Here is a 23,496-nt window from a genome sequence, read left to right as displayed (position 1 = left end):
CCGATAGACCCTAGCAGCTAAGGCATTGGGCAGAAAGCCTCAGGCAACCCAATCTGCAAACAGTGTATAACTCTAGAAAATAGTATGTGGTATAATAAATATGTGGTATAATATTACAGGTATGTCAAAAAGAAAAAAAATGATAGTAAGATTTATTACAGTATGTGGAAGCATCATACTCATTATACACACTTATAGTCGAGTATCAGTACTAATTGTCAGTCAGAGAGAAAATAATTATCAAATGTTTTGTCAAAAGTCATTTGTCATTTATTTCATGCATAAGCAATCTATGTATAATACAATAAAGTAAAGTGGAGATACCCAAAAGGATATACAGATAGGATTCATACTATCCTGTTGGTGACTCAAACCCAAGTAAATCCTGTTTTTCCAGTTAAAAGTCATCCTGTTTTGGAAGGAAGGACTAACAGAAAACTAACAACGATCCTGTTCGTGAACTCATTTCTTACCATAATCCTGTTTGTATTGTTAGAGCTTGTATGGACATTTCACTACAGAGACTCTAAATCTGTTTTGGTGACAGCCTGGTTATGGACGTTTGTACTAATGCCCAGGACTGCGTTCGGCCCTATGACCATTCCGTCCCTCTGTCTTAGGGGACCTATGTCGAGGATGACTTTTGTCAACTAAGGGGTTTGTGGTGTCCTGGTACTGGACTTGGTCCTGTCCCTGTCTAAAGTCCCCTCAGCCATAGTTCCTGCACTCTCATAGGGCACTCTTGCAGGGCTTGCCCCTGGTCACCCCATGTAAATTGTGTTCATATATATATTTAATGTTCGGTGATGACAAAACCAACAGAGTATTTTCTACCACTTTCCGCAAGAGCACGGCTGTAAATTCTATCCTGTGTGCCTGCTCGTGTCACCCACCGCATGTTCTCAAGAACTTGCCGGTGGGTGAGATGATCAGGGCACACAGGAACTGTACAAAAGACTCAGATTTTTTAAAAGAAGCTGACTCTGCGCAAACATCTGTTATCCAGAGACTATCCCACTTGGTCTCTGGATAGGGCTAAACGTATTGCCCTGCAGAGAAATCGATCTGATTTACTGCATGGCTCGTGTAGGAATAGGAGGAGTAATCGAGTCACTGATCCCTCACCTGTCATTTTTTCCACTTCATACAGCATTGATTTTTCATCCATTTGAAAAATTATTAACACACATATGCACATGGTTTTGTCAGATCCTCTATTCCAGACTATAAGAAAGTCAGGGTACAAGTGTATAGCTAGACGAGCACCCACGATCGGTTAGAAAGTCTCACCTAGTTTATTTCTGAGTACACGCACATCTTCTTCTACCTGGTTATCTTATCCAGGATCATACAGATGTGGGCACAATCGGTGCATTTGCTGTTCTGTCATGCACGTCACCAGGTCCTTTATGTCCTTTTCGACCAATGAATCCTTCTCAATCAAACAATATTGTAACTGCAATACTACTTATGTAGTTTACTTGATATTGTGCACGGCATGCCGTTTACAATATGTTGGATGTACGACAAATGCACTGAAAGTAAGATTGCATAAACACCTGTCTGACATACCTCATTTTCTATCTAGGAATATTTCATCAGTTTCCAAACATTGTGCTGAGGTACATGATGGCAGTTTTTCATCCCTTCATTGTACTGCTATAGAACGTGTCAATCCTTTTAAAAGAGGTGGAGATCACAGGAGAAAGCTCTTGAACCGGGACATTTTTTGGATTCTCAAGCTCTCTACCCGTGTCCCACTGGGCTTAACCCCTTAAGGACCCAGCCATTTTACATCTCAGGACCCGGCCATTTTTTGCACATTGACCACTGTCACTTTAAACATTAATAACTCTGGAATGCTTTTAGTTATCATTCTGATTCCGAGTTAGTTTTTTCGCGACATATTCTACTTTAACATAGTGGTAAAATTGTGTAGTATCTTGCATCATTTCTTGGTGAAAAATCCCCAAATTTGATGAAAAATTAGAAAATTTTGAATTTTTCTAACTTTGAAGCTCTCTGCTTGTAAGGAAAATGGATATTCCAAATAATTATTTTTTTATTCCATATACAATATGTCTACTTTATGTTTGCATCATAAAATTTACGTGTTTTTACTTTTGGAAGACACCAGAGGGCTTCAAAGTTCAGCAGCAATTTTCCAATTTTTCACAAAATTTCCAAACTCGCAATTTTTCAGGGACCAGTTCAGGTTTGAAGTGGATTTGAAGGGTCTTCATATTAGAAATACCCCACAAATGACCTCATTATAAAAACTGCACCCCCAAAGTATTCAAAATGGCATTCAGTCAGTGTTTTAACCCTTTAGGTGTTTCACAGGAATAACAGCAAAGTGAAGGAGAAAATTCACAATCTCCATTTTTTACACTTGCATGTTCTTGTAGACCCAATTTTTGAATTTTTACAAGGGGAAAAATGAGAAAATGTATACTTCAGTTTGTAGCCCAATTTCTCTAGAGTAAGCACATACCTCATATGTCTATGTAAAGTGTTCGGCGGGCGCAGTAGAGGGCTCAGAAGCAAAGGAGCGACAAGGGAATTTGGGAGAGTACGTTTTTTTAAAATGGTTTTTGGGGGGCATGTTGCATTTAGGAAGCCCCTATGGTGCCAGAACAGCAAAAATCCCCCACATGGCATACCATTTTGGAAACTAGACCCCTTGAGGTACGTAACAAGGAATAAAGTTAGCCTTAATACCCCACAGGGGTTTCACGACATTTGCATACGTAAAAAAAATAAAAATCACTAAAAGGTGTGTTTCCCCCCCAAATTTCACATTTTTGCAAGGGTTAATAGCAGAAAATACCCCCCAAAATTTGTAACCACATCTCTTCTGAGTATGGAGGTACCCCATAAGTTGACCTGAAGTGCACTACGGGCGAACTACAATGCTCAGAAGAGAAGGAGTCATATTTGGCTTTTTGAGAGCAAATTTTGCTCGGGGGGGCATGTTTCATTTAGGAAGCCCATATGGTGCCAGGACAGCAAAATAACCCCCACATGGCATACCATTTTGGAAACTAGACCCCTTGAGGAATGTAACAAGGCATAAATTGAGCATTTATCCCCCACTGGTGTCTGTCATATCTTTGGAACAGTGGGCTGTACAACATTTTTAATTTGCACAGCCCACTGTTCCAAAGATCTGTCAGACACCTGTGGGGTGTAAATTCTCACTGCACCCCTCATTACATTCCGTGAGGGGTGTAGTTTCCGAAATGGGGTCACATGTGGGTTTTTCTTTTTTTTGCGTTTGTCAAAACCGCTGTAACAATCAGCCACCCCTGTGCAAATCACCTCAAATGTACATGGCGCACTCTCCCTTCTGGGCCTTGTTGTGCGCCCCCAGAGCACTTTGCGCCCACTTATGGGGTATCTCCGTACTCGGGAGAAATTGCGTTACAAATTTTGGGGGGCTTTTTCCCCCTTTACCTCTTGTCAAAATGAAAAGTATAGGGCAACACCAGCATGTTAGTGTAAAAAGTTTATTTTTTTACACTAACATGCTGGTGTAGACCCCAACTTCACCTTTTCATAAGGGGTGAAAGAAGAAAAAGAACCCCAAGATTTGTTAGTCAATTTCTCCCGAGTACGGCGATACCCCATATGTGACCCTATTCTGTTGCCTTGAAATAACAGGGCTCCGAATTGAGAGCGCCATGTGCATTTGAGGCCTGAATTAGGGATTTGCATAGGGGTGGACATAGGGGTATTCTACGCCAGTGATTCCCAAACAGGGTGCCTCCAGCTGTTGCAAAACTCCCAGCATGCCTGGACAGTCAACGGCTGTCCGGCAATACTGGGAGTTGTTGTTTTGCAACAGCTGGAGGCTCCATTTTGGAAAGAGTGGCGTACCAGACGTTTTTCATTTTTATTGGGGAGGGAGGGGGGCTGTGTAGGGGTATGTGTATATGTAGTGTTTTTTACTTTTTATTTTATTTTGTATTAGTGTAGTGTTTTTAGGGTACAGTCACACGGGCGGGTGTTACAGCGGGTTTCCTGCTGCGAGTTTGAGCTGCCGCGCAAAATTTGCTGCATTGCAAACTTGCAGCCCGATACTCACTGTAAGCCCCTACCCATGTGAATGTACCCTGTACATTCACATGTGGGGGGGACCTCCAGCTGTTGCAAAACTACAACTCCCAGCATGCACAGTCTCAGTGCATGCTGGTAGTTGTAGTTTTGCAACAGCTGGAGACACACGGGTTGGGAAACACTAAGTTAGGAAACAATGTTTCCCAACCAGTGTACCTCCAGCTGTTGCAAAACCACAACTCCCAAACATTCTCAGGCATGCTGGGAGTAGTAGTTCGGCAACATCTTTAGAGCCAGATGTTGCTGAATTACAACTCCCAGCATGCTTGGAGTTGTAGTTTTGCAACATCTGGAGGACTACAGTTTGCAGACCACTAATACAGTGGTTCCCAATCTAAGCCCTTCCAGATGTTGCAAAACTACAACTCCCAGTATGCCAAAACTGTCCAGGCATGCTGGGAGTTGTAGTTCTGCAACATCTGAAGGGCCAGATGTTACAGAACTACAACTCCCAGCATGCCTGGAGAGTAAGGGCATGCTGAGGATGTGTAGTTTTGCAACATCCGGAAGGGCACAGTGGTCCAAAAACTGTGGACCTCCAGAAGTTGCAAAACTGCAACTCCCAGCATGCCCAGACGCCAAGGGCTGTCTGGGCATGCTGGGAGTTGTAGTTTACAGGGTCCCAATACAGCAATGCATGTCGCTTTACGGCGATGTGCATTGCTGTAAAGGGCCCGACCGCGGCTGAAGATCTACTCACCTGTCGCCGCCGCCGCCTTCATCGTCTGGATCCAGGTCTTCAGGGACAAGGTAAGTACCGGGGCCGGTCCCCAACACTCCCCTGTCCCCCGCCGCATCCTCCGGTCTTCCTCCCGTCCTCTCCGGACTTCAAGGGGCCGGGCAGGGCGGGAGGAAGTAACCGCCCCCCTCCTGCGATTGGTCGGTTAACTAACCGATGGATCGCAGGAAATAGGAGGAGGTGGCAGGCTTGCCACCTTGCTCCTATACTTCAGCATGGTCCTGGCTGTCTGTGACAGCCGGGATCATGCGAAATTACCGGGTGGTCGGGTCACAGAGACCCGATCAGCCCGGTATCGCCGCAGATCGCAAGGGCGATTTCCCTTGCGATTTGCGGCGATCGCCGACATGGGGGGCCTACATTGCCCCCCTCGGCGTTGCCCTGGATGCCTGCTGAAGGATTTCAGCAGGCATCTGGTTCCGATCTCTGCCCGGCGATCAGCAGAGACCGTAAAACGCCAGGACGTACGGGGACGTCCTGGGTCCTTAAAGCACAGGGTGCGGGGACGTCCCCGTACGTCCTGGGTCCTTAAGAGGTTAAATAAACGGCAAGATGTAATTCTTCACTATTAAAATTTGGATATATTTTCTAGAAAGCCCTTTGAATTATTATGATCACCAAATAAGTATATTTAAACCCATTGCATTTATGCAGAACATTTATATCCATTTATACATATATATTTTTTGCATTATCCTGTTTATCTGTATTTGTTTTGGTGATACATATTATTGTCCCTCTTTTTCATTTCTCCTTGTTCTCCTTATCTAGCATACATCCAGACTCTAATTTTTTTTACTCATCTCTTAATACTTATTACTTTTATGGTTTTTATTGCCTGTTTTGTATTATATATTGCGAGATGTTTCTCTTTGTAGAATGGTGTGTGAGGAGTTAATGGCATCTGATGTCATCACCTGTGATCATTTGCCATTGCTCCACCTATATATACCCATGTTTCCTTTGTATATGGTGTCTGACTAAGAGCATTTGTAGCGCTTGAAACGCGTAACCTTTGTGTTCTTGCATTTGTCCGTGCTCCATCTGTGTGGGCGGGGTGAGCTGGTTGGACAGCTTCTGTCTTCTTCTGCTCTTGAGAGACTGTTATGTTTGAAGACTGTTGCATAAAATCCTCAAGTAAAGTTCTTCAGTTTATTCATAAAATCTGCTGTGGACATTCCGTTATTCTCCCTACCGTTTCTGGGATGGTTGGCGGTAGGACTATTAACACTAAGGAAACTGCGCCCTGGCATCACGACATCTTAGGGTTAATACCAACAGGCCCTACCCTACCACTGCAACACCCTAGACACCATTACTCTCTCCGCGCCACCACATAAAAATGAAAGAAACTATCTGGTTGCTATGGGCAACCACTTTCCCTCTTTACAGGTTTTGATAAATCTCCCCCAGTGGTTTTGGGAAAAATTAGACAAAGATGGCAGCTTGAGAGAATTGAAATGAGGGCGCAGTTGTTGTGGTGTGTTTATTTTTATTTTTTACCAAATTAACCTCAAACAAAAATTGTGTCTGTTCTTAGGCTTAGGCTGGGATAAAACACAATTTATCTGTGGCATATTTCAAAGCCCACATTGCCTTTATCTTTGGTGGTCTCCGCCACCCCCCCCCCCCCCCCCCCATCGGCGGTCTCCCCCCCTTCCGACAGACGTCTGTACAGCTATTGCAAAACTACAACTCCAAGCATGCCCTGACAGCATGCTGGGAGTTGTAGTTTTGCAACAGGTGAACAATCACAGGGGATCAGTGGTGCAGTGTGGCAATCTCGGACCATGGTGTCTGATCTTGAACTGGCAGCAGGAGCCACGACCGCTTTAAATCAATTGCTGCTGGGACATCATACGAGTGACATCCTTTGCTCCAGACCGCAACATCAGGGATGTCACTTGTCAGGCGTCCTGGCACCCAGCGCTGCTCATTGAGCCTGCCAGAGCCGCAATGATCTGTGTAAGAAACCTGTGGGCCCAGGCTGTTGGGGCCACCAAATGATATTACAAATACTGAGTGTCTGGTTAGGAGAAACAAATATAACGCATCCACAGGGAGTAGCGTCATTTTATTTAAAAATAAATCCCTTAGGTAACAGTCATGCAGAATATGTTAAAAAGCTTTTTTAGGTTTCAGCCAATCAGAGAGCAGCACCGCTCAAATAGAACTCCCAGGAGTTAACAGCGTGTCACACATGTGATGTCATAACCATTGTCCACCAGAGAGCAGCACTGAGCAGATATAACACTGCTCCTGCGCATTCTTCACTAGTGAGGGGCCGTTGCTGGACACTGTAGGGACGCGGGAATGCGAAGTTGAATACATCACTGTGATTGGTAAGTGTCACATTGTTGTGTCCAAAAGGTCTTTAGTGCAGTTCCATGTGCATTTCTATAATAATCATGTAAATAATCTATCTTTTGGTTTCCTATCTTAGATGCACTATTTCCAGGATGTGGAGTAGCATTTCCGGACTATCAAGAAGTTGTAATAAGGCACATATTTCCGGACTTACAGCAAGAAGATGGATGAAGGCACAGCCCCTCGAATCACTCACATACACAGACACATTTGCCCAAATTCTAGAGGTAACCTCCTTTAGTATGCCCAGAGGAAGGGCAATACAGTAGCCATGGATTCCCTACAGGTTTCCTCCCCTCTGGAGGTTTTTCCTGTCCTGAGTTAGTTACTGTACGCTCTTTGTGAGTGATGGGAGGTTACAAAAAATCCCTACACAAACATTTTAATAAATAATAAAGTTGCCCTGTTTTTAAACCATTCTTTGACTTGTTTCACTCATTTATTTTATTTCTGTCTGTGAAAAATTGTGATTTTTTTTAAGTGTCCAAAGCTTCTCTACTGCACGATCTGCATAATGCAGTGGGGAGAGAAGCAGCTGATGCTGGTTGGTACAGTTGCCGAGGCAACCGTAGGACACCCAGCAAGTTGCCTGCTGAAATCAGATGCCTGCTGAAATCATTCAGCAGGCATCATGTGCAAACCCTTGGGGGGGGTCCTGAGAACCCCCCCCCCCCCCCCCCATGTCAGCGATCAGTTCAATTCAGACCGGCAATCTGCGGCGATTCCGGGTCATACAGGTCTTCGGTGACCGGGAAAATAAGGAGGATCCCCAATCCCCCTGAAGGCATAGGAGTAAGGTGGCAGGGGTGCCACCCCTCCTATCCCTGCTATTGGTCGGTCAGAGACGACAGACCAATAGCAGTTCGGGGGCGGGGGAGTTAAAGTTCGATTCCCCGCTCTGCCCACCGACTGCTGTCCTGGCAGAGGGATGGAACCGGTGGTGATCGGCGCCGGAGGTCACTTACCGGGCGGGCGGCGATGAAATATGGCTCCCTGGTGCGTGATCCTAGGGAAGCCAGTGAGTTGTTTCCTAGCAACATCTGGAGGGCTACAGTTAGAAGACCACTATACAGTGGTCTCTAAACTTTAGCCCTCCAGATGTTGCAAAACTACAACTCCCAGCATGCCCAGACAGCTGTTTGGGCATGCTGGGATTTGTAGTATTGCAAGAATTAGAGGGGTACAGTTTGGAGATCACTGTGCAGATCAGTACATGCTGGGAGTTGCAATTTTGCAACAGCTGGAGGCACACTGGTTGGAAAATGCTGAGTTAGGTAACAGAACCAAACTGAAGGTTTTCCAACCAGTGTGCCCCCAGATGTTGCAAAAGTACAACTCCCAGCATGCACTGTCTGTCAGTGCATGCTGGGAGTTGTAGTTTTGCAACAGCTGGAGGTATCCCCCCCACACACACACACACTCACACACACATGTGAATGTACAGGGTACATTCACATGGGCGGGATTACACTTGCTTCAAGTTTGAGCTAGGGCAAATTTTCTGCTGCAGCGCAAGCTCCTAGCGGGAAACTCACCCTAAACCCCCGCCCGTGTGAATGTACCCTAAAAACACTACACTACACTAACACATAATAAAGGGTAAAACACTACATATACACCCCCTTATACATTTCCCCCAATAAAAATTAAAAACGTATCATACGGCAGTGTTTCCAAAATGGAGCCTCCAGCTGTTGCAAAACAACAATTCCCAGCATTTCCAAACAGCCACTGACTGTTCAGGCATGCTAGGAGTTTAGCAATAGATGGAGGCACTCTGTTTGGGAATCACTGGCGTAGAATACCCCTATGTCCACCCCTATGCAATCCCTAATTTAGTCTTCAAATGTGCATGGCACTCTCTCACTTCAGAGCCCTGTCGTATTTCAAGGAAACAGTTTAGGGTCACATATGGGGTATCACCGTACTCGGGAGCAATTGTGTTACACATTTTGTGGGGCTTTTCCTCCTTTTACCCCTTATGAAAAGGAAAAGTTGGGGTCTACACCAGCCTGTAAGTGTAAAAAAAATAATATTTACACTTACATGCTGGTGTTGCCCCATACTTTTTATTTTCACAAGAGGTAAAAGGAAAAAAGAACCCCAAAATTTGTAACACAATTTCTCCTGAGTACGGAAATACCCCATATGTGGGCGTAAAATGCTCTACCGATACACAACAAGGCTCAAGAGTGAGAGTGCACTATGTACATTTGAGGCCTAAATTGGTGATTTGCACAGGGGTGGCTGATTTTACAGTGGTTCTGACATAAACACACACAAAAAAAATATATACCCACTTGTGACCCCATTTTGGAAACTACACCCCTCACGGAACATATTAAGGGGTATAGTGAGCCTTAGCACTCCACAGGTGTTTGACGAATTTTCGTTAAAGTTGGATAAGAAAATTAAAAAAATTGCTTTTTTTTAACTAAAATGCTGGTGTTACCCTAATTTTTTCATTCTCACAAGGGAAAATAGGGAAAAAAAGCCCCCCAAAATTGGTAACCCCATTTCTTCTGAGGAAGAGCATACCCCATATGTGGATGTAAAGTGCTCTGCGGGCGTACTACAATGCTCATAAGGAAAGGAGCGCCATTGGGATTTTGGAGAGAAAATTTATCCGGAACTGAAAGCCACGTGTTTCTACAACGCCCCCATAGTGCCAGATCAATGGACCCCCCCACATGTGACCCCATTTTGGAAGCTAAACCCCTCACAGAATGTAATAAGGGGTACAGTGAGCATTTACGCCCCACAGGTGTCTGACACATTTTTGGAACAGTGGTCCGTGAAAATGAAAAATGTAATACCCCTTTAAGGAATTAAGAAGTGAGTGTAGGCATGCGTTAATAGGGGATAAGATTGCTAGGGGCGGAGTACTACTTTAAGGAATTAGGAAGTGAGTGTAGGCAGGCCTTACAAGCAGGTAGAAAAAGAACAGTTGGGAGAAATGGCAGGATGCAAAGCAAAGTTTTGTTAGGACAGATTTTGGGTGTGTTCTGGCCCATTAAAAAAATTACTTTAGGGGATAAGTAGCTGATCCATCTGCAGCATCTCCTCCTGCCCCCTGTAACAGGAAACCTCTGATTGGTTGATGCAGGTGCCTCTCCCAGGCTGCAGGACCAATGAGTGCTTCCTCTTAGCTCAGGGGAGATGACATGATAGAGCAGACACTGCATGATCTCCTGGGGCTTCGCTCTGTACTGTGAGTAGTGATCACACTGAGGCTCCGTGCATCACGGGAAATCACAGAAGCAGAACCCACAGATCCGGGATGGTTGGGAGGTAAGTCTATTATAATAATAGTAATACACATTGGGGGACATGCATGAAAACCTGTGCAGGTGAAAATTGACCAGTTGCCCATAGCAACCAATCAGATCGCTTCTTTCACTTTTCAGAGGCTTTTTTAAATGTGGTGTCCCATACAGGACTTGGTCCTGTCCCTGTCTAAAGTCCCCTCAGCCAGAGTTCCTTCACTCTCATAGGGCACTCTTGCAGGGCTTACCCCTGGTCGCCTCATGTAAATTGTGTTCATATATATATATATTTAATGTATAGGAAATATTATGTATAGGACCTTAGCAGTTCTTGTGCCTTTAATTATGATTGTACTATGGTTTAAGGACCTTACAGGGTCATGTGATGTACCCAGAGTTCACTGGGTCATGACTTACAGGTTTGCCGGCCAATGAGCTTTGTTCAGCCTCCCTAATATATAAGTGGCTGTAGTCAATCAATTCACTCTCTTAGCTCTTGCCTCTCTTAGTTCCAGACTATCAAGCAGCACAAATCTCATCAGCATCAATTCAAGTCAGCTAGGCCAAAGCCTAAGATCCAGCAGCCACTAAAACGTGAGTTACCAAAGCTCAAACTACCTAATCCTGTGTGACTACTACCAGCTAAAATATTATAATTAGTAGCACAGTGGCTAGCATCAAAGCTCATTGCTCCAAAGTCCCAGCAAGACCTGTGAGGAACCTGTATCCCGGTTCACTCTTGAGAGACTGTTATGTTTGAAGACTGTTGCATAAAATCCTCAAGTAAAGTTCTTCAGTTTATTCATAAAATCTGCTGTGGACATACCGTTATTCTCCCTACCTTTTCTGGGAAGGTTGGCGGTAGGACTATTAACACCGAGGAAACCTCACCCTGGCGTCACGACATCTAAGGGTTAATACCAACAGGACTTACGCTACCACTGCAACAACCTAGACACCATTACTCTCTCCTGCCCACCACAACTCTTTTGGCTTCTTACGAACAGGATATGGGTGTGTGCCTTTAAGAATTTTGCTACCCTGACTGCCCGCAACCAAAAACGGGTGTATGCCGTATACTAAAGAGCCATAATCCTCCCCCTGTTAAGAAAGTGTTATATGAACTGTCCAGAATTATCGCATGAAGCGATTAAAATTGCGGCCAGAAGTGTACAGGACTTTGCTGTTGAGATTGTGCTTAGCTGGGGCACAAGAAAAAGTAAGGGGGGAGGTGAAGATGTTTTTTCTGTGGCCATATGCAAAATTAGCAGCGAAGCTATGCTACGCTCTCTACTGCAAAAAGCACCTGAAAGGGTTAAAAACTTACCAGAGGAGCGTGCGAAAATGTCCTGCGTTGGTCCGCGACCCCCCCCCCCTGGGCGTGGACATGAAGTAAACGTTGCAATGCCAAAGTGGAACTGTAATCTTCTGCTTGTGTTCGCCGGGGGACTGGAACTCGGAGCTTCACCGATGACGTCCTTCCGGCGGCAGCCATTTTGTGGAAGCCTGACATAAAAAAAGCCACGTGGCCAGACCTCTCCAGTCCGGAGATGGCAGCGAGGACCACAAAGATGGCGGAACCCACTGCAACATGCGAAGGGAGAGTCCTAAGATGGCGCCAAGTCAGAGAAAAGTTGCCACGGAAGCAGCACAACTTTTTCAAGAGCTTGCCAATCGCTTGCAGCGGTTATCCCTGGGGGCCATGGAGGCCTGCAACCTGCCTCCCTTACGCGAGGATGACAAGTGGCCGGCTACCCCGAAAAGGGGCATCACCTGGGACATCAGCAACAGCATCACTGGTGAGACTGTCCCCTCACCACAGGACATAGGGGTCCTAGACTGAAATTCCGACTGAGGATTTGGACGTGAGTACCCCAGTGGAAGCCGCTTTCTCTTCTTCATCCAGCCCGCAGAGAGAGGTCCCCTTGTCCCAAGAGACCCTGCCCAGTGCACGCCCGCGATCAACCCCACTCCCAAAATGGGTGTTCGGCGATGAGCCTGCACTAATACAGTACATGCAGGACCACGTTCTTCACCAGCCAGGGAAGTCCCATCCATCGGACCCCACAGCTGAGATAGAAAGGGCCCGCAGGGAGGCTGAAATCGACAGCCTCATCGAAAAGTTAAAGGCGGAGCACAGGGAGAGATATGGGCCAAAATGCCTCCCTTATGAAGTCCGAGCAGAGCAGCAAAAAAGACACCAGAAAATTTGAAGCTCTGTACATCAGAATGCTGGACTACCCACGAGAGGGTGGTATACCCTTGAAATGCCGACCAGCCATTGTGGTTAAGTTTGATAAGGCCATAGGTTTTGGTACCCTCCAGGACTGCAGACATGGGGGAACCATCCTGGTGAACAGAAGGGCTGCTATCAATTTTGTGGTGAGCGTTAACCCCTCAGTATCTTAGTCAAGGCTCACCAATGTCTCATGGGACACTGCCATCAACCCCATGAGAGAATCCCAACCTCGTGCTCCTCACTACATGTCACAGAGCAGGAAGCACGCTGATAGGCGAGGTTGGGAATCAAGAAGTTAAAAAACCTGTCTAAAGCATTCAATTTCCTTTTGCTTGCCATTAACTCTTTGGTACACTAGTACCTTTTTTTTCTTACAGAGTTTTCCTGTTGTAACCTGTTTAAGAAGAAGTGCCTGGCAGGACTATGCCAAGAAGTTCACCTGTTCTGCAATGTAACCATCTTACTAAGCCTGTACCGAGCCCTGGGCCGAGAGACTTGTTGCCTGAGGAGATCCTTGCAAGTTTGCACCCGGACCTGGTAACAGCCATGTTTTTTGTTGGACTCATAACGTAGGTGGACTGCTGATCCTTACGTGTCTGTTTATTATAAATATACTCATAGTAATATATTTTTGTACACTAAATGTTGTGCATATACAGCAGGTAAATGTCATGTCGTGCTGCTAACATGTAGCCCTGGTGTTCTAGTAAAATAAAATGTCAGCTGACCTCAAATGTCAACAATGTGAATGGTGTTATTGTACAGAAGAATCAATTCCTGTACACAAAGTACATATTTTTTCTCAGATGTTATAGTGTTTACTGTAAGGTGCCCTCCCAGCTCCTCTGGGAGTAACAAATAATGTCAGCCTTCACTAATGCCTAAAGGAAATATTCCCATCAGATATCAAGACTGACTTTATTCATTCAATACAATGTACACATAGTACAGTACATAAAATTCACTAGTGTACTTTTATAGAATCCAGTACACATAACTTAGAAGAATATCTCATAAAAACACAAAAACTAAGTCTTAGGGACTGTAACATGCTACCTCAGTCTGTACCACTGTTTATACACTAATATGTTTCTTTTGTCTCTTGCGTGTTCAGGATGCTCTTCCTGGCCAGAACGTGCTCCTGTAGCTAAATAAAAATACACGTATACAGAAAGGTAACAGTATGTAACATGTTATCTAGATTCAGAGTTCTAGGGGTAAGTGTGTAGTACTGATAGACCCTAGCAGCTAAGGCATTGGGCAGAAAGCCTCAGGCAACCCAATCCGCAACCAGTGTATAACTCTAGAAAATAGAATGTGGTATTGTCACGACTCGGCTGGCTGGAGGTGGATCCTCTGTGCCAGAGAGGGATTGGCGTGGACCGTGCTGGTGGACCGGTTCTAAGTTGCTACTGGTATTCACCAGAGCCCGCCGCAAAGCGGGATGGTCTTGCAGCGGCGGTAGCAACCAGGTCGTATCCACCAGCAACGGCTCAACCTCTCTTACTGCTGAAGAAAGGCGCGGTACAAGGGAGAAGACAAGAGCAAGGTCGGATGTAGCAGAAGGTCAGGGCAGGCAGCAAGGATCGTAGTCAGGGGCAACGGCAGGAGGTCTGGAACACAGGCTAGGAACACACAAGGGAACGCTTTCACTGGCACAATGGCAACAAGATCCGGCGAGGGAGTGCAGGGGAAGTGAGGTATAAGTAGGGAGTGCACAGGTGAGAATACTGATTAGGCCTGCTGCGCTAATCAGTGGCGCAGTGGCCCTTTAAATGGCAGAGACCCGGCGCGCGGGGCGGGGCCGCGCGCCGGGACAACACAGACGGGGAACGGGTCAGGTACGGGAGCCGAGATGCGCATCGCGAGCGTGCGCGTCCCGCATCGCGAATCGCATCCCGGCTGGGAGTAATATCGCAGCGCACCCGGTCAGCAGGTCTGACCGGGGCGCTGCGAATGAGAGAACGCTGCGAGCGCTCCGGGGAGGAGCGGGGACCCGGAGCGCTCGGCGTAACAGTACCCCCCCCCTTGGGTCTCCCCCTCTTTTTGGAGCCTGAGAACCTGAGGATAAGACTTTTGTCCAGGATGTTGTCCTCAGGTTCCCAGGATCTCTCCTCAGGGCCGCAATTCTCCCAATCGACCAAGAAGAATCTTTTACCTCTGACCGTTTTGGATGCTAGAATCTCCTTCACAGAAAAGACGTCAGAAGATCCGGAAACTGGAGTGGGAGAAACAACTTTGGGAGAGAAGCGGTTAAGGATGAGTGGTTTAAGGAGAGAGACATGGAAGGCATTGGGAATACAGAGAGAAGGAGGAAGAATTAGTTTGTAAGAGACAGGGTTGATGTGGCACTTGATTTTGAAAGGACCAAGATAGCGTGGTCCCAGTTTGTAACTGGGGACACGAAAGCGGACATATTTAGCGGAGAGCCATACCTTGTCTCCGGGAGCAAAAATGGGGGGAGTTCTTCTTTTTTTATCAGCAAATCTTTTCATCCGGGATGAAGCCTGTAAAAGAGAATTTTGGGTCTCTTTCCATATGGTGGAAAGATCACGAGTCACTTCATCCACAGCGGGCAAACCAGAGGGCAAGGGAGTAGGGAAGGGGGGAAGAGGGTGACGGTCCTACACCACGAAAAATGGGGACTTGGCAGAAGATTCGGAGACTCTGAAGTTGTATGAGAATTCGGCCCATGGTAGAAGATCTGCCCAGTCATCCTGGCGGGAGGAAACAAAATGCCGTAAATAGTCACCCAGGACCTGATTAACTCTTTCTACTTGCCCATTGGATTGGGGATGATAAGAAGAAGAGAAGTTTAATTTGATCTTGAGCTGTTTACAGAGGGCCCTCCAGAATTTAGACACGAATTGGACGCCTCTATCTGAGACGATATGCGTGGGCAAACCGTGAAGGCGAAAAATGTGTACAAAAAATTGCTTTGCCAACTGAGGCGCTGAAGGAAGACCAGGAAGAGGAATAAAATGTGCTATCTTGGAAAATCGATCAACGACCACCCAAACAACTGTGTTGCCACGGGATGAGGGCAAGTCCGTAATAAAGTCCATACCAATCTGTGACCAAGGCTGTTCAGGAACAGGCAGAGGATGAAGGAGACCAGCAGGCTTCTGGCGAGGAGTCTTATCCCGGGCACAGACAGTACAGGCCCGCACGAAATCAATAACATCAGTCTCCAGAGTCGGCCACCAATAAAATCGAGAGATGAGTTGCAAGGATTTTTTGATGCCCACATGGCCTGCGAGGTGGGAGGAGTGTCCCCATTTGAGAATCCCGAGACGCTGGCGTGGAGAAACAAAGGTCTTCCCTGGAGGAGTTTGCCTGATGGAAGCTGGAGAAGTGGAGATCAGACAGTCCGGAGGAATGATGTGTTGCGGAGAGACCTCTACTTCAGAGGCATCAGAAGAACGAGAGAGGGCATCGGCCCTAATGTTCTTGTCAGCAGGGCGAAAATGGATTTCAAAGTTAAAACGGGCAAAGAACAACGACCACCTAGCCTGGCGAGGGTTCAGTCGTTGGGCAGACTGGAGGTAGGAGAGATTCTTGTGATCAGTGTATATGATAACTGGAAATTTTGATCCCTCCAGCAGATGCCTCCATTCCTCAAGCGCCAATTTAATGGCCAGTAGTTCTCGATCCCCGATGGAATAGTTTCTCTCCGCCGGGGAGAAGGTCCTAGAAAAAAAACCACAAGTCACAGCATGCCCGGAAGAATTTTTTTGTAGAAGAACAGCTCCAGCTCCCACTGAGGAGGCATCTACCTCCAATAGGAAGGGTTTAGATGGGTCAGGTCTGGAGAGCACGGGAGCGGAAGAAAAGGCAGACTTGAGATGTTTAAAAGCGTCTTCCGCTTGGGGGGACCAGGACTTGGGATTGGCATTTTTCTTGGTTAAAGCCACGATAGGAGCCACAATAGTGGAAAAGTGTGGAATAAACTGTCTGTAATAATTGGCGAACCCCAAAAAACGTTGGATAGCACGGAGTCCGGAGGGGCGTGGCCAATCTAAGACGGCAGAGAGTTTATCTGGGTCCATTTGTAGTCCCTGGCCAGAGACCAAGTATCCTAGGAAAGGAAGAGATTTACATTCAAAGAGACATTTCTCCATTTTGGCATAAAGTTGATTGTCACGAAGTCTCTGAAGAACCATGCGGACATGCTGGCGGTGTTCTTCTAAGTTGGCAGAAAAAATCAGAATATCGTCCAGATAAACCACAACACAGGAATATAGGAGATCACGAAAAATTTCATTAACAAAGTCTTGGAAGACGGCAGGGGCGTTGCATAGGCCAAAGGGCATGACCAGATACTCAAAGTGTCCATCTCTGGTGTTAAATGCGGTCTTCCATTCGTCCCCCTCCCTGATGCGGATGAGATTATAAGCACCTCTTAAGTCCAGTTTGGTAAAGATGTGGGCACCTTGTAAGCGATCAAAAAGTTCCGAGATAAGAGGTAAGGGGTAGCGTTTTTTTACCGTGATTTTATTAAGTCCGCGGTAATCAATACAAGGACGTAGGGAGCCATCTTTTTTGGACACAAAAAAAAATCCAGCTCCGGCAGGAGAGGAGGACTTGCGGATAAACCCCTTTTTTAAATTCTCCTGGATGTACTCCGACATGGCAAGAGTCTCTGGAGCAGACAGAGGATAGATTCTGCCCCGGGGTGGGGTAGTACCCGGGAGGAGGTCAATAGGACAGTCATAAGGCCTGTGAGGAGGCAAAGTCTCAGCTTGCTTTTTGAAAAAAACGTCAGAATAGTCCATATAAGCCTTAGGAAGACCGGATACAGGGGGAACCACAGGGTCACGGCAAGGAGTACTGGGCACCGATTTAAGACAGTCCTTGTGACAAGAAGTACCCCAGTTCTTGATTTCTCCTGTGGACCAATCAAGGGTTGGGGAATGGCGTTGAAGCCACGGTAATCCAAGAAGAATTTCAGAAGTGCAGTTGGAGAGGACCAAAAATTCAATTTTTTCGTGATGAGGTCCGATGCACATTAGGATAGGTTCCGTGCGGTAACGCATGGTACAGTCCAATCTTTCATTGTTAACAGAACTGATGTAGAGGGGTCTGGCGAGACTGGTCACCGGGATGTTGAACCTGTTGATGAGAGAGGCCAAAATAAAATTTCCTGCAGATCCGGAATCCAAGAAGGCCGTAGCAGAGAAGGAGAAGGTAGAGGAAGATATCCGCACAGGCACAGTAAGGCGTGGAGAAGCAGAGTAGACATCAAGAACTGTCTCATCTTTGTGCGGAGTCAGCATACGTCTTTCCAGGCGGGGAGGACGGATAGGACAATCTTTCAAGAAGTGTTCGGTACCGGCACAGTACAGGCATAGGTTCTCCATGCGGCGTCGTGTCCTCTCTTGAGGTGTCAAGCGAGACCGGTCAACTTGCATAGCCTCCACAGCGGGAGGCACAGGAACGGATTGCAGAGGACCAGAGGAGAGAGGAGCCGGGGAGAGAAACTGCCTCGTGCGAACAAAGTCCATATCCTGGCGGAGCTCCTGACGCCTTTCGGAAAAACGCATGTCAATGCGGGTGGCAAGATGAATAAGTTCATGCAGGTTAGCAGGAATTTCTCGTGCGGCCAGCACATCTTTAATGTTGCTGGATAGGCCTTTTATAAAGGTCGCGCAGAGGGCCTCATTATTCCAGGATAATTCGGAGGCAAGAGTACGGAATTGGATGGCGTACTCGCCAACAGAAGAATTACCCTGGACCAGGTTCAGCAGGGCAGTCTCAGCAGAAGAGGCTCGGGCAGGTTCCTCAAAGACACTTCGAATCTCCGTGAAGAAGGAGTGTACAGAGGCAGTGACGGGGTCATTGCGGTCCCAGAGCGGTGTGGCCCATGACAGAGCTTTCCCAGACAGAAGGCTGACTACGAAAGCCACCTTAGACCTTTCAGTTGGAAACTGGTCCGACATCATCTCCAAGTGCAGGGAACATTGCGAAAGAAAGCCACGGCAAAACTTAGAGTCCCCATCAAATTTATCCGGCAAGGATAATCGTAAGCCGGAAGCGGCCACTCGCTGCGGAGGAGGTGCAGGAGCTGGCGGAGGAGATTGTTGCTGGAGCTGTGGTAATAGCTGCTGTAGCATCACGGTCAGTTGAGACAGCTGGTGACCTTGTTGCGCTATCTGTTGCGACTGCTGGGCGACCACCGTGGTGAGGTCGGCGACAACTGGCAGTGGGACTTCAGCGGAATCCATGGCCGGATCTACTGTCACGACTCGGCTGGCTGGAGGTGGATCCTCTGTGCCAGAGAGGGATTGGCGTGGACCGTGCTGGTGGACCGGTTCTAAGTTGCTACTGGTATTCACCAGAGCCCGCCGCAAAGCGGGATGGTCTCGCAGCGGCGGTAGCAACCAGGTCGTATCCACCAGCAACGGCTCAACCTCTCTGACTGCTGAAGAAAGGCGCGGTACAAAGGAGAAGACAAGAGCAAGGTCGGACGTAGCAGAAGGTCAGGGCAGGCAGCAAGGATCGTAGTCAGGGGCAACGGCAGGAGGTCTGGAACACAGGCTAGGAACACACAAGGGAACGCTTTCACTGGCACAATGGCAACAAGATCCGGCGAGGGAGTGCAGGGGAAGTGAGGTATAAGTAGGGAGTGCACAGGTGAGAATACTGATTAGGCCTGCTGCGCCAATCAGTAGCGCAGCGGCCCTTTAAATGGCAGAGACCCGGCGCGCGCGCGCCCTAAGGAGCGGGGCCGCGCGCGCCGGGACAACACAGACGGGGAACGGGTCAGGTACGGGAGCCGAGATGCGCATCGCGAGCGGGCGTGTCCCGCATCGCGAATCGCATCCCGGCTGGGAGTAATATCGCAGCGCATCCGGTCAGCAGGTCTGACCGGGGCGGTGCGAACGAGAGAATGCTGCGAGCGCTCTGGGGAGGAGCGGGGACCCGGAGCGCTCGGCGTAACAGGTATAATAAATATGTGGTATAATATTACAGGTATGTCAAAAAGAAAAAAAAAGAAAAAATTATAGTGAGTTTTATTACAGTATGTAGAAGCGTCATACTCATTATACATACTTAGAGTTGAGTATCAGTACTAATTGTCAGTCAGAGAGAAAAAAAATCATCAAATGTTTAGTCAAAAGTCATTTGTCATTTATTTCATGCATAAGCAATCTATGTATAATACAATAAAGTAAAGTGGAGATACTCAAAAGCATTTACAGATAGGATTCATACTATCCTGTTGGTGACTCAAACCCAAGTAAATTCCTTTTATCCAGTTAAAAATCATCCTGTTTTGGATGGAAGGACTAACAGAAAACTATCATCGATCCTGTTCGTGAACTCATTTCTTACCATAATCCTGTTTGTATTGTTAAAGCTTGTATGGACATTTCACTACAGAGACTCTAAATCAGTTTTCGTGACAGCCTGGTTATGGATGTTTGTACTAATGCTCAGGACTGCTTTCGGCCCTATGACCATTCCGTCCCTCTGTCTTAGGTGACCTACGTCGAGGATGACTTTTGTCAACTAAGGGGGTTTGTTGTGTCTTGGTACAGGACTTGATCCTGTCCCTGTCTAAAGTCCCCTCAGCCAGAGTTCCTTCACTCTCATAGGGCACTCCTGCAGGGCTTACCCCTGGTCGCCTCATGTAAATTGTGTTCATATATATATTTAATGTATAGGAAATATTATGTATAGGACCTTAGCAGGTCACGTACCTTTAATTATGATTGTACTATGGTTTAAGGATGTACCCAGAGTTCACCGGGTCAGGACTTACAGGTTTGCTGGCCAATGAGCTTTGTCCAGCCTCCTTAATATATAAGGGGCTGTAGTCAATCAATTTACTCTCTTAGCTCTTGCCTCTTAGTTCCTGGACTATCAAGCAGCACAAATCTCATCAGCATCGATTCAAGTTAGCTAGGCCAAAGCCTAAGATCCAGCAGCCACAAAAACGTACTCAAACTACCTAATCCTGTGTGACTACTACCAACTAAAATATTATAATTAATAGCACAGTGGCTAGCATCAAAGCTCATTTCTCCAAAGTCCCAGCAAGACCTGTGAGGAACCTGTATCCCGGTTCACTCTTGAGAGTGTAATTAGCATAAGTTCCCACCCCCTGCTAGGGGGAAAGACATGCCATTCCTGAATCGTTCGCGGGCTTCTTTTGTTCAAAGACTTCACATGATGGGAGGGGTGAGACCTGAAGGAGCAGATGTGGGAGTAGGATTGTCCTCGTTATTTTTCTTACACGATGGTGGGGGCGAGATGGGAGAGAGCAGATGGGGGGGAGGAGTGGACAATTAACAGAAATATGGAGTCTTCATCCTAAATGGGCATTTTACATATACAGTATATAAAATGTATATATACACACATATACATCTATCACAGGCCCCCCTAAAATGACCATTTTCCCTTTCCCTAATTTCCATCATCCGAACCCATCTGCCCCAATGTGTTTTCTCGAACACTTCACTGTACTTTAGACGACCCATGGCTTATCCATGGACCCCCTTAGCCTCAGACTTTACACATATGGAGTCAGATGCTGTCCCTATGGGTCACTGGCGTTATAGATGGCATTAAAGCTCTGTAATGGGGTATAGACTTAATCTGTAATCCCAAAGTCCACATTTGTCATCACTGGTGTGGCATTCTTGACGGTCATCTCACACTTCTTCTTTAGGCATGGCAAAACACAACACACAACAAAGCAAGAGTATTAGAATTATGAGTATGGCTATTTTACCGGTCCTATATTGGCTGAGATATACGCAACAAGTCCCCCAAACATCTTATATACCCCCCCTTTTTCCTCTTACACCATACATCATATCTAATGCCGTATCATTTTGGAATGTTATAGCGGATGTGGCTCTTAGTTGTTCGGCCTGACCTTAAAGAGCATTTACAAAGAAATGTATTAATCTTTGTTGGTTATAATAGATATAATTAATTTTACTCATGGAAATCTGGGATATTATTAACTCAACTCCGGCTTTTTACTTGACCTATAGCTCTAAACTCATCTGGGACCCCCCTTGGGACTCCTATAACATCAATATACATACAAAGGGATCCAAACTTTCAGCAGGGTCTGCACGTTTATTTCTAAAGTGTGGTTTGGATTCCTTTGCAGGTTTGGTAATGGAACTGTGTATGGGCAGATAAGTCTTGACTAATGTGTGACTCTAAACTTCATATCTAGAGATGAGCGAATTTTTCAAAAATTCGATTCGGCCGATTCGCCGAATTTCCCGTAAAAGTTTGTTTCGATCCGAATTTTTTAGCGGCAAATCTATATTAAGAAAGGCTATTTCTAGCCTACATACAGCCTCTATAGGGGTATAGAACACTTTGCTGTGTTCTAAAACGCATATGGAAATCTGGGATATTATACCGATAAGTCTGAACTGCTTAACATATCCATGCCTCCAGATGTTCTCTCTTGTCTCACTTCCCAATTCCCATTTAAATTTCAACATCGTGCCCTCCGCTACCTTGGTGTTAACCTAGTGGCGGACCTGAACGATCTATTCCCCTCCAATTTCCCTCCCCTATTGTCCAAATTTGAGAGACAACTGGGGCAGTGGCGCCTCCTCACTCTGTCTTGGTTTGGGAAAATGGCTGCGTTGAAAATGGACATCCTCCCTCGTGTCCTGTACCTGATGCAGACCCTGCCCGTTAACATTCCGGCTGCCTTTCTGGCACGTCTCAAGTCTATTTGCTCTAAATTCCTCTGGTCCCCTGGCGGCCCGAGGTTAGCACATGCCGTTCTGGTTAGACGCAAGGAGAGAGGTGGAGCAGGACTCCTGATTTTCGTCTTTACTACATGGCCACGGTCTGCACCAGGATTTTGGATCTCTGCCACCATTCCCAGACTAAGCAGTGGGTTTCCCTACAAATTGGTCTATCTCACTTCACCAGGCGGCCCTGCCTTGGGTCGACCCGACGCACAGACCTTCGGGCTTGGACCTTCCCTTTATTTCCAGGGTTTTAATCCTTATATGCGATTCTATTATGACTCGCTGGTCCCTTTCCAGCCTCCCTGGCCCTCTGACTCCCCTCTTTGGTAACCCCAGTTTAGCTGATGCTGCAGGCCTTTGCTCCTTGTTAGGTCTTCCTGCGGTCTCTTTGCCCCGTATGCGGCAGGCGCTGGCGGGGAACGATCTTGTGCCTGTTCCCCCTTCCTCCTCCTCCCTCCCGAGTCTATGGCTCTTGTACGGACGTCTTCGTCATTTTTATCTCTCCCTACGCCCTAGTTCCCAGCTTCATAGACAGCTTACCCCATTCGAACAGTAGTGCGTGCTCTCCTCTCCCCCTTCTCATACAATTTCAGTGATTTACGGAGCGCTGCGACTGGAGATGGAGACTCCCGTTAAGCCTCTCAACCTGTCTAAGTGGAAATCTGACTTGAATATTACACTTTCAGACGCTGATGTCTCTAAGTTGTTTCTCCTCACCCATAAAACTTCCTGGTCCTAACGGTCTCAGGAGCGGAACTTTAACCCCTTAATTCTCCAGGCTATAACTTTTTTATTTTTCTGTGTTCAGGGTGCTGTGAGGGCTCATTTTTTGCGCCGTGATCTGAAGTTTTTAGCGGTACCATTTTTGTTCTGATCAGACTTTTTGATCACTTTTTATGAGCTATTTTGGACTTTTGAATTTTTTTGCGCGTACGCCATTGAACGTGCGGTTTAAAAAGCGGTATATTTTTATAATTCGGACATTTCTGCACACGGCAATACCACATATGTTTATTTTTAATTTTTTTA

General features: G+C 46.6%; 1 protein-coding gene across 1 annotated transcript in view; it reads right to left on the bottom strand.

Moving 5' to 3' along the window:
• The window catches only part of LOC130335539 (uncharacterized), a 125,424-nt gene that overhangs the window by 72,921 nt on the left and 29,007 nt on the right, over positions 1–23,496 (bottom strand). The gene's annotated exons all lie outside the window — the stretch shown is intronic.

The sequence above is a fragment of the Hyla sarda genome, chromosome 1, assembly GCF_029499605.1.
Source record: "Hyla sarda isolate aHylSar1 chromosome 1, aHylSar1.hap1, whole genome shotgun sequence".
Classification (NCBI taxonomy): domain Eukaryota; kingdom Metazoa; phylum Chordata; class Amphibia; order Anura; family Hylidae; genus Hyla; species Hyla sarda.
Note: the sequence above shows the minus strand (reverse complement) of the source record. Positions and strands in the feature narration are given on the sequence as shown.